Genomic DNA, 11,104 nt, shown 5'->3' on the forward strand with positions numbered 1-11,104 from the left:
TATGAGAATGGTGAAGGGATATTTCAGCATATTTTTTAACTGATTTCGGAACAGAGACTGTGTCACAGCATCAATAAGAGTGTTAGTGCAGCAGCTCAAGACCTACAGCATGAAAACTATTTTATTTACAAGGCTAGGTATCCTAAATGATACATCACTGACTAAATGCATTCACTTCCACAGTGAATACATCACTAAAGTGGACAAGAAAAATATAAAATTATCAGAGAGCACAAAGAGTAAAATGATAGATTTCTTCGACAATCCATTTTTGGATCTGTGTGACTCTCCCCACTTCTGTGGGCCTGGAGTCTCCTGTGGGCTCGACTAGCTGTCAAAATGTGTCTGACGGTGAAAGTGTTCAGAAGCAGAATCAAGTCAAATGGAACATATGGGATCAGAATGTAATGCAGATAATCCATTATTGTTCAGAACAATGTCTTGACAGTGGCAGCTTCCATACCACAAAACCAGCGAGCCGTCTGAAGAGTACACGTGCTTTTATACATGATGTACCAGACAATGTTCTTCAAGCAGCTCGGTGCAGTCACCGTTCACAAAACCCAAGATGCTGCCATCTTGCTGCAGTGGTAGTATGGCCGAGCGGTCTAAGGCGCTGGATTTAAGTTCCAGTCTCTTCAGCGACGTGGGCTCGAATCCCACTACTACCAACTTGCTTCTTCTGTACGTATGATGCTCTGCAGAGGTTTGGCGTGCTCATGATGGGTTAAATGGCCTGTTTCAGCACTCTCGGATTATATGACCCTCTGGGGTCACTTTAGAATAAAAACAGTGCTGTAAATACTCAGTGTGCATCTACAAATATTTGCCATACCGTTATGTAGATATTCCCCAGCTCTGGAACTTCTAACATATTGGTTTCACAGTGCACTCACCCTGTAAAGACGCAGAGAGCTCAGGACTGAGTTGAGGAGAGGTAAATTATATTTCCACATACTTTGCTGAATTTTGATCTGAAATTTCTACGTAAATCACAACGTTCCCTGATGTCTATGTTTATAAAAATTGAGAGAAAGGAGTGCTGTTGAATAGTAATTTTAGTAAAATAATTACGCTGACTCTGAGCAACAGGCTCTTCAATGGGAAATGGCACCGAAAACAGTTCGGGATTCAAAAGGAAATATCATATGTAGAGAAGTTAAATATGATTAACAAACAGTTTAACTCACCTCAGCGCCTCTGGGAGAATTGACGGGAATAGATCCCAGTTTCCATCTTCTGACCCACATCAACAAAGTATGGTCTATATCTCAGATAAACCAGGTTTCTATTGCACAGTTTAAATTTCACGAATCCTTGCAGTTGATTGTCAAATAAATTCAATGGGTGCATTTCCGAAGATTCTCACAGATGAATTTAAAGTTCATCAAACTCCTGGCAGCTAACTGGCAATTTGGACCAATGCATGTATTGTCAAAGGAAGACGCTGATCTGTCAGATTCACATTGTCCAGTTTAAATGCAATAAGCCTGATATATAAATCACAATCTGCATCCTTGGTTGCGTTCCCCACAGGCGTGTACTGACAAATGAGGTACACAGCTCTTAGTTTAAACGTAACCTTTAGTGTCATTCCGCATCAATAGTTTTACTTTCGACAGGCGCACCCAGATTAATCAGTGACCATGAACTAACTAATCCCTGATCGGCTGTCATGCAGAATAAACGTGATTTTCCCAACTCAGTTTATGTTCGTGCGAAATGGCCTGATGAGTGCAAGGCAAAACATCTTCGAGAAAATCCGAATTTCCTTTCAACTCTAAACCTGATTAGACTGCATAGCAGCTTAATACACGGCAATTCCTGGAGCAAACAGGAGTTAATGGATACGTAAGGAAAATCAGTGGAGGAAAGTCATGATAGTGACTATTCAGATTCTAATACCCCAGCTCGTGTTGATGAGAACAGGATCTGTATTAAGGTTGCATTGTGTCCAAAATCTGTTATTTTCCTGACTTTCACCAAAATCGGCTTCTTAGAATCATAAGATGTAGGCGCAGAATAAGGTCACTCGGTCTGTCTAAACTGTTCCACCATTCAGTGAGATTGTGTTTTATCGAAACATCCACAAAATCACTTTATTGCCCTATTCCAAAAACCCTCGATTCTTTTCCTGATTAAAAGTCTGTCTATCCCAGCTTTGAATACACTTGATGACTCAATCGAAGCAGCCTTCTGCAGTGAAGAATTCGACAGAATCGCGAGCTTATGAGAGAAACTATTTCTCCTTATCTCTGCCTGAAATGCATAACGCCTTCTAGTAAGACTATGCCCGACGGTACTAGCCTGTCCCACACACTCTCCACATGTAGCCTGTCATTTCAGCTAAGAATCTTGAAAACTTCATTAAAGTCGACACCCATTATTCTATATTTTCACTAGTACAAAACCAAACTACCCAACCAATTCTATGAGGAAATATCCTCTTGTTGTTGAGTATCTTGTGGAGACATTTCCCTATCGAATGATGACACCAATATTGATGATGTTTTCTTAAAGTTTGGGAGTAGGGAGAAAGCAAGTACCAAATAACTAACGAAGATGCAGAGGTGAAAGATTCAACATGTTATCATGTAGAGAGCTGTCCTGATCTGAAGCTTCCTCGCTGAAATTGAATATGACACAATCTCTTCCAATATTCAATCCTTGAGATGGAAAGGAAGAAATCAAAGATATTTTTGTGTCCAATAAAAGGGAAATGGAAATGGAGGGATGAAAATTTCATATATCCGTCAGGTACTTGATGAGCTGAATGGCAGACATCAGCACCGTCGTATGAAGTGAGTCTGCGAGCAATAAGGAAAGCGTATATGAGAGAGAATCAGAAAAAAAAAATGGCACAATTAATACAGATGGTGAGACACGGAGAGAGTGTCAGAAGGGAGATGGAAGAAAGGGATATCGATTTGAAAAACGGAAATTAACAGCAATTTGTGAAAAGAGCTGGATCCTGGTGTTGAGCGGATTTTATGATGATTGAAGGTGTCGAACGCAGTGATGAGAATTTTATATTCGAGACCTCACGTGGACGCCACCTCATGACCTCGTGAGGACAGGAGTCATATGGTGACAGGACTTGATATACTGATGAGTGAAGAGAATGTTCTCTGTTTTCCAAAGATTTGAAAAAGGATTGGAGTTGCACACTGACACATACCTTCAAATCGAACATCAAATAATTCGCAATTTCCAGTGGAGAAAGAGCAGAGAACATTGGAGAGACCCTCGCTAATTATCGATATTTCTGATGGATCTGAGTGTGAGGTGAGAACTCAACTTTGAACAGCTACCTGTATTAAAAACAAGTAAAACTCACAAGGATTTGTATCACTGACAAATGACCTGGAAGATAATGAAAATCGATTACAAATCTGGGGAATGTTATGGATGATTGTACATTGAATCTTTCTATCGTCTGCATAATCAGGTAGTTGCTTGTTGATTTTGCTAATCAAGGGAGGTCAGATGCTTACCGACCAACACAGATAATATTGATTAAAATAAAAAAGGAGAAAAGACCGCCTGCCTGGTTTTGGCAGAACTTAAGTGATTTTTGGAATCGTTTGGACTGGCTGATATGTTTTAATCTGTTTCGTTTATTGTCCACTTCAACAACTGTTGAACCTTCTGACAAAAGTAGTAAAAATATTCTTGGCGAAGTGTACTGAAAAAGTATGCAATCACCCGTGACGTACAAATTATAGATGTCGCTTTGGTTTTACGTGAAATTTATTATACTAAGAACTCATGGAATCCATTGTTTGAACCTGATTAAACGAACTCGCAAATTACATTTCTTTCATTTTCTTTGCAATTCTTCTCTCCACTCTGTCTATCTGTCTGAGAATGAGTGGATATCATCATCAAGAGATTTTGCGATTAATATGATTAATTAATAGTCATTAATTAGACTATCATGCTCGTTATCATTGCCTTACCGAAGGCAAGTGATAGATTTGGTTTATTTTGCTATTCCTGTTTGAAGAAGGTGTGAGTCTGTACATTTGAAGAGCAGTAATACGGAAATCTATGTAACTACATTTTGCAGATTTACATAAATATTTCGAAAGAGCACAAAACCCAGCAGTAGTGTATAGTAAGTGAAAAGCGCGTTCTTGCAGTAGAGCTTGCATTCCAGATTCAAACTCTGATTGAGACACTTTCCTGCGACCCAAACAATAGCCAGAATGGGATAGTAAAACATTTCCAGAATCTGAACAGATCAATAGATCCACGATTCCAAATTCATCCATTTATCGTTCTCATAAATATAACTAACCGCAGAGGAAAATCATTTTCTCAATGTTAGAACGCTGGGAAATGTTGATCCCAACTCCTTATCCATTTCCGTTATAAGCTCTGAGATTACAATCAAACCCTCTGTGGTGAGCTGCGGGTTCCTATAAATTTTGAATCCGACACAGCATTCTCCCTTCAACTATGAAAGGATATATTGGGTGGTAAATCCTTATTAAGAGAAACAGGGAATGAACCAGTGACACAATCAGATTTCTAAAGGCTTCAAATAGGTGTTTACTCACATTGAATTTCCACTCGCTGATTTTTAAACAACAGTAAAAAAAATCTGCCTTAAAGTCTAAAAGATTGACAGAAATGATCTTGAGGAAGGTATAGGTAATTTGATTAGTAAGTTTGCAGATGAAATTAAGGTTGGTGGAGCAGCTGTTAGTGAAGATATTTGTCAGAGAATGCTGCAGAACTTAGACACGTTGGAGATTTCGGAGGAGAAATGACAAATGGCTTTCAAACTGGACAATTGCCAGATGATACATTTTGGAAGATCCAGTTCGAGAGTGAAATATACGTTAAATTGAAAAGCCCTGGGGAAAATTGATGCATCGAGAGATCTGGGTGCTCAGGTCCAATGTATTCTGTAGGTGGCAACACAGTTTGATGGAATGGCCAAAAAGGCATACGACATATTTCCCTTCATTGGACGTGGCATTCAGTACAAGAATTGACAGGTCATGTACTGTCATATACGACTTTGGAGAGGCCACATATGCTTTACTCTGTACAGTTCTGATCACCTCATTTCCAAGAGGTTATGGCTGGATGGAGACGCGTTTCGCCCGGATATTGCCTGGTATGGATGTGGCCAGCATTGAATAGCGGTTGAGTACATTGTGATTACTTTCATTAAAAAGACGAAGGTTGAGGGGGGTATGTGATTGAGGCCTACACAATCAGGAGAGGTACTGACAGGGTGGATTGCAAGAAATCCATTCCCAGAGTGGGTGGCCCAATTATTAGGGATGACGAGTTCAAGGTAAGAGAGGACATACTTCAGGGCAATACATGTGGAAATTTTATTACGCAGAGGGTGGTGGGTCCCGGAAAATTGTTGCCAGCGGATGTGGTAGAAGCAGGCACGACAGCATTATTTAAGATGGATCTAGACAGATGCATGAATGGCAAGGGAGCTGAGGGATACAGATCCTTCGAAATTAGGCGACAGATTTTGCCAAAGAATCTCGTTCAGCGCAGGCTGAGAGAGGCGAATGACCTGATCCTGTGCTGGAGTTATCTTTGTTATGTTTTCTTATTCCTGAAGATGTGGACCAAGGGGTAGAAGCTGCAATAAAAATTCATTAGCTAGAGAGGTCAAAATGTGATTGCTCAATCGATATGTTTCATTAGATATTCGCAGCTCATTCACTTTGAGGGGTGTTTTACTGTTAACTGATCTACAATGAACATTTGTGACAATTCCACGTACACCGCCTTCAAAGGTGATGCCTGAGGATTACACATCAAGGCTGGATCCTATGATAAAGCACTGTGCACGATATTCAGAATTAGTGTCTCGAGTCCTTTGGTGCCAATATAACTGTTTTCAGTCGAATCCTTTCACATCAGATAATGTCCACAAGCTTCTGAAGACATTGAGTGTAATTATTTTCATTCGATCTTGGAGTATCCCCATCTTCAACACAAAACCTCTGCGTGTGTGTGACAAGGACACTCTGTTACCTACGCACGGATACGAGCAGAGATGTAACAATATGCGAAATACATCGTGTCAGTTCTGTTCAGAATAAAGCAAATGAAAATAATAAGCTCATCTGATCAGTTCACATTTTTCCCTCAGTCATCGACCCTCCTCAGCAAAGAGACAGGCAATGTCATAAGCCAATTGATCCATGCAATGTCAACACCAACCTTAGGTGTTCGGCGTGGTATTCACATGGAGCAATCAAATTCAGATCTGCTTTTAGACCTGTCCAGGAGTTGAAAGGAATTGCGTTTGCGAGGTGAGGTGAGAGGGAATGCCTGTGATGGAAACTCCACGTTTGTCTCAGAGTGACATCAGGAATAACATAGAACCATCGAATCCCTACTGAGTAGAAACAGGCCCTTTGGCCTAAAAGATCGACATCGACCCGCCGAGGAATAACCCAGATCCATTCCCCAGTCTGATCACTCGACATTTACTTCTGACTAATGGACATAACCTACTGACATTGCCAGTCAATGGAAAACTAGGATAGACATTTCACTGATTGGAATTTGAAATAATATGCTCACGCTTGTTGGAGGCCAATCATCTCTCACCATAACTGACATTTCACCAGAAAGTTAAAAGCAAGGAAACCTCGGGCAGGAGGAGGCCAACTGAAACGTCTATACTGTTTCATGACTCAAGATGACCATGGCTGATAATCCAGCTGAATCCCCTGTTCCCACTTCTTCATCCAAAACCTTTTTATTCCATCTTCCCAACAAATGATATCAAACCCCTATTTTAAAACATGTTCGATGGGCTGGTGGAAGAAGCACACACGTGAACGGCAGCAGACACTTAACGAGCACAGAGACAAATGCTCCAAACCTCCTTCCTCTGTTTGCCAATGGAAAGATGTAAAACCTCTGCAGTGAGCATTAACAGAGAAAAAAAAAAACTACCCGTGGCGGCTTCCACTAACAGCAAAACCCCAAGCAGCATAACAGCATCTCGCACATCGGCGCTGTAGTTCTGAGGGGTAATGGAAAGACAAGAACACAGATCCTCTTTTTATATGCTCACAGATATTAACCAGATCTTGACTTCTTCACTTTGCGTTCTTTCAAGATGTCGATTCATAACTGAGATGGACAGGAGCTGGAATCAAAAAATAAACGTGTCTCCCAAGCGTTTACATCAGACATTGAACACAAATACTGGACTGAAAAAAGACTGAATGAATTAAGATCACAATCATTTCTTTATTGGAACGGGGAGGGTATTCAGCCCCTCAAGCCAGCTCAGTTCCTCAATAAGAACATGGCTTATCTGTGGGATAACTCTATCCCCTTGTTTTGGACCCACATCATTGATGTCCTTCCTGAATTAAAAAATACACTGTGTCCAATTTAAATTTAACAACTGATTGCCATTTCTTTAAGGGAATTTGAGCCGACATTAATATTTGTGTGTAGAAGTTTTTTTTCGATTATCTCTCCTGAATTCCTTAATTCTTAGAATTGGCCTTAATTCTTAGACTTTGATGTGGGCGTCACTGGCTGTCACCAGCAGCTATTGCTAGTCCCTAGTTGTCTTTGTGAAGGTGGTGGCGAACGACCTTCTTGAACAGAAGTAATTCTCGTGCTGCAGATAAACCGATAATGTCCTTACAGAGACAATTCCAGGATCTTGTCACTGCTCATTTTTGACTTCAGTTTCACTCAGTGGAAATACTATGAGTTTATCTCCCTCTTACTATCGAGAAGTCTTTCGTTATATCACCCCTTAACCTTCTAAATTCCGAGTTCATAGATTTATTTGCGAGCTGATGTGTTTTTTCTGCCGACGTTTTGTCACGTCGTAAGTGTACCTCCCAATTTCCTCTGTTCAAAGAAAAACAACTTCAGTCTGCTAAATCTCACTTCATTACTAAATCTCTTCAGCACAGGCAGCATGCTTGTCGTCGTTCCCCAACAGTATGCTATCTCCAGTGCTATCGCATTGCTCCTACCGTATGCATTCCAGAAGAGCACTCAGTACTCTTCCTGTGACGTGAACAATGTTTTACAATGTTCCAGAGAAATTCTTCTCAACCGATTTAGATAATTGCTCAACCCCGTACGCACAGTCTGTGAATCAGATGGAGCCCTGATCAGTTTAATAGAAGCTCCGTCAAAAATTGTTCTTTCTACTTGGAGACCATATTCGGGGAAGGCCTATCAATGCCTGAGGGATGGATTTCATTCCTGATTTCACCGCTGGCTTTGAGTCTAATTTCCAATCTTGCTTATGCGAACACTCACCAGGTTCATTTAAGGGACGCGGGACTGTACCATAACGAGCGTTCGAGTAGATTGAACCTGCACCTGGAGTTTAGACGAGGTAACTCTATTCAAATACACACGATTGTTCAGGAACTTGTCAGGGGAACTGAGGGGATGTCATTTCCTTTCTGGGAGTGAATCTAGGCCGGGAGGGCTTGATCTCCTCACAAGGAGATACCCACAGACATGAAAAGGACATTCTTTTCTCAGAGTATAACGAATGGAATTTTTTGTCGCAGACGGAGTGGATGATGGGTCTATTCAAGGCTGTGATTGAGAAAGTTTTAATCAGGAACCGAATTGATGATATGGGCATGAAAAGAGAACTGATGATGATCAGATCGGCCGTGATCATATTAAGTCACGGAGCAGTCTTGATAGGCAGTGTGATTATGGTGAGAATGTCGTATTTGGGAGTACAGATAATACTCCAGGTGTGGTCTCCCTCACACCACTCGTAATGTTAATGAGTCATCGCTCTAGCTGAATTCCCACCCTACTGAAATAAAGGCCGATATACCATGTGCCTTACTCATGGCTTGCTGCAAAAGCAGGCAGTGAGAAAACTGGTGATTCACAATGAGGATACTGATTGCAAAAAGCTTTGAGAAAGAGATTTGGACAGGATGGCGACTGGCGCCGCTTCGAAGGCAAACAGTGAAGTGAAGAAAACAAAAGCAGATCAACTGAAATGTTTAACCATTGGAATAAAACAGAAGATCACCACTCCTCAGGGCATGGGAGAGCTTGAGGAAGTCGGATCTGTGCGGTATTTCTGAGTTGCAGGAAGAATGTGAACGTTCTGTCACCAGAATTGCAGAGCAGATAGGGATCCAAATTTAGACAGAGAAATTGCCAGTTTCAGTCAGTGGTGTGCGGGTGCTAGGGGGAGGAGAGAAGCAGAAAATGGTGCAGAATGGTGAAGCTTCGTGACATTTTTTATTTACAAGGGTTGGAAAATTTACACTATAGAGAAAGACTGAATAGGCCTGGGCTGAGGTGTGACCTTACAGAGGTTTGTGGAATCATGCGGGACAGAGAATCATAGAATCACAGAAACCCAACAGAATTCAAACAGACCCTTCAGCCTAAGAAGTCCCAACCGACCCTCCAAAGAATGTCAAATGCAAACGCATTCCCGACCCTATTATTCTATAATTGCCCGTGAATAATGTACCCAACCTTCACACCTCTGAACATTGTGGGCAATTTACCATGGTCAATTGATCTAACCTGCACATCTTTGGATTGTGGGAGGAAAGCAGCGCAACGGGAGGAAATTCACGCAGACATGGATATGTAAGCAAGGACTTTCCACTGAGTTGTGGAGTCCAAAACTAGTGTGTGTAAGATTAGGATGAGAGGGGAAATACTTAAAAGGTAACTAAGGGGCATATTTGGCATAGAAATGGTGGTGCGTGCATGGAATGAGCTGCCAGAGAAGTCGTGGAAACGGATACGATTGCAACATTTTGAACACCCATGTGTGAGCATATGAACAGCGGGTCAGGAGCTAAGAACTGACAAAGGGGAAGAGATTAATTTCCAATGTTTCAGTAGCGAGAGTCGAGAAAGCACGAGCCAGGCAGAGCCGGAAAGCTAAGACTGAATATTAAATAATTACTTCATGAATCGTTGGAGCACAATCTTAAGAGCAGCGGAAGCAGACACGTCGACTGCTCAGCAAATGAATTAATATTTTCCAACAACAGCTAAATCTGGAGCACGACACGCATAGTGTCTGGCACCCGTCCTCCTCTCTATCCAATAAATGAAGATGCTATGTGGAGGGTTGGTGAGGTAAGGTTGCATTTTTATGAGGAGAAAGTGAGGTCTGCAGATGCTGGAGATCAGAGCTGAAAATGTGTTGCTGGAAAAGCGCAGCAGGTCAGGCAGCATCCAGGGAACAGGAGAATCGACGTTTCGGGCATAAGCCCTTCTTCAGGAGGGCTTATGCCCGAAACGTCGATTCTCCTGTTCCCTGGATGCTGCCTGACCTGCTGCGCTTTTCCAGCAACACATTTTCAGCTCTGCACTTTTATTACTCTCTTTTGAAAAATTAGAGCATAGGTGATGTAGGCGAGGGCAGCTGCATGCTCTTCCTGCCGAATGTGGGAATGAAGAGTCACCACTGGTGTCCCTGCTGAATTCCCTGCGAGACGTGCCCCCAAATCTAGCTCCTCACAGACCACATTCGGGAACTGGATCTGCAGGGGCACCAATATCCCTGGCAGGAGATCAAGAAATCTTCAGAAGGCTTTAAATTCGTTTGCCAGAGGGATGTGAAACGCATCAAAGATCAGAGGACAGAGGAACTGGTGAAATGGCAGATGCAGCTCACAGATAGACAGTGTAGAAGGTTAGACAATTGTTACGGCAAAGTTACAGTCAGTGTGATGATTTGAAGTGTGTCTATTTTAACAAAAGAAGATTCAGAATGTGAGTGGTGTACTTAGAGCACTTATCGGTACTTGGAGCTATGATGCTGTGGCCCTTACGTTGACTTATATATCAGCAACAATAATGGTTTTTTGAATATTCCAGGGTTGTTTCTTCAAAAGGAATAAAGAGGGGGGCAAATCAGGTGGGGCAGCGGCATTTCTAATGAGGGGAATATCACAGCTGCAGAAAGCAGCTCTGTTGGTTGTCAAGGAGGGTTTGTCTGCTGAGTCAGTATGGGTGGAATTCATAAAAAGGAAAGGAGCAGTCACTTTATTGGGAGTTTGCTGTGGACCTCCAAATAAAGCAGAGACAGGGAGGAGCAGATTGGGAGACAGGTTTTGGAAAGATGTAG

At 41.8% G+C, this 11,104-nt stretch overlaps 1 non-coding gene across 1 annotated transcript; it reads left to right on the plus strand.

The window, feature by feature from the left end:
* Positions 1 to 589: 589 nt before the first annotated feature.
* Positions 590 to 671, plus strand: trnal-uaa (transfer RNA leucine (anticodon UAA)). Its single transcript has one exon. It is a non-coding gene; the product is annotated as a tRNA-Leu (tRNA).
* Positions 672 to 11,104: the final 10,433 nt, after the last annotated feature.

The sequence above is a fragment of the Chiloscyllium plagiosum genome, unplaced genomic scaffold (genome assembly GCF_037043375.1).
Source record: "Chiloscyllium plagiosum isolate Xiang-an unplaced genomic scaffold, Cpla_swu_hap1 HiC_scaffold_41, whole genome shotgun sequence".
NCBI lineage: Eukaryota > Metazoa > Chordata > Chondrichthyes > Orectolobiformes > Hemiscylliidae > Chiloscyllium > Chiloscyllium plagiosum.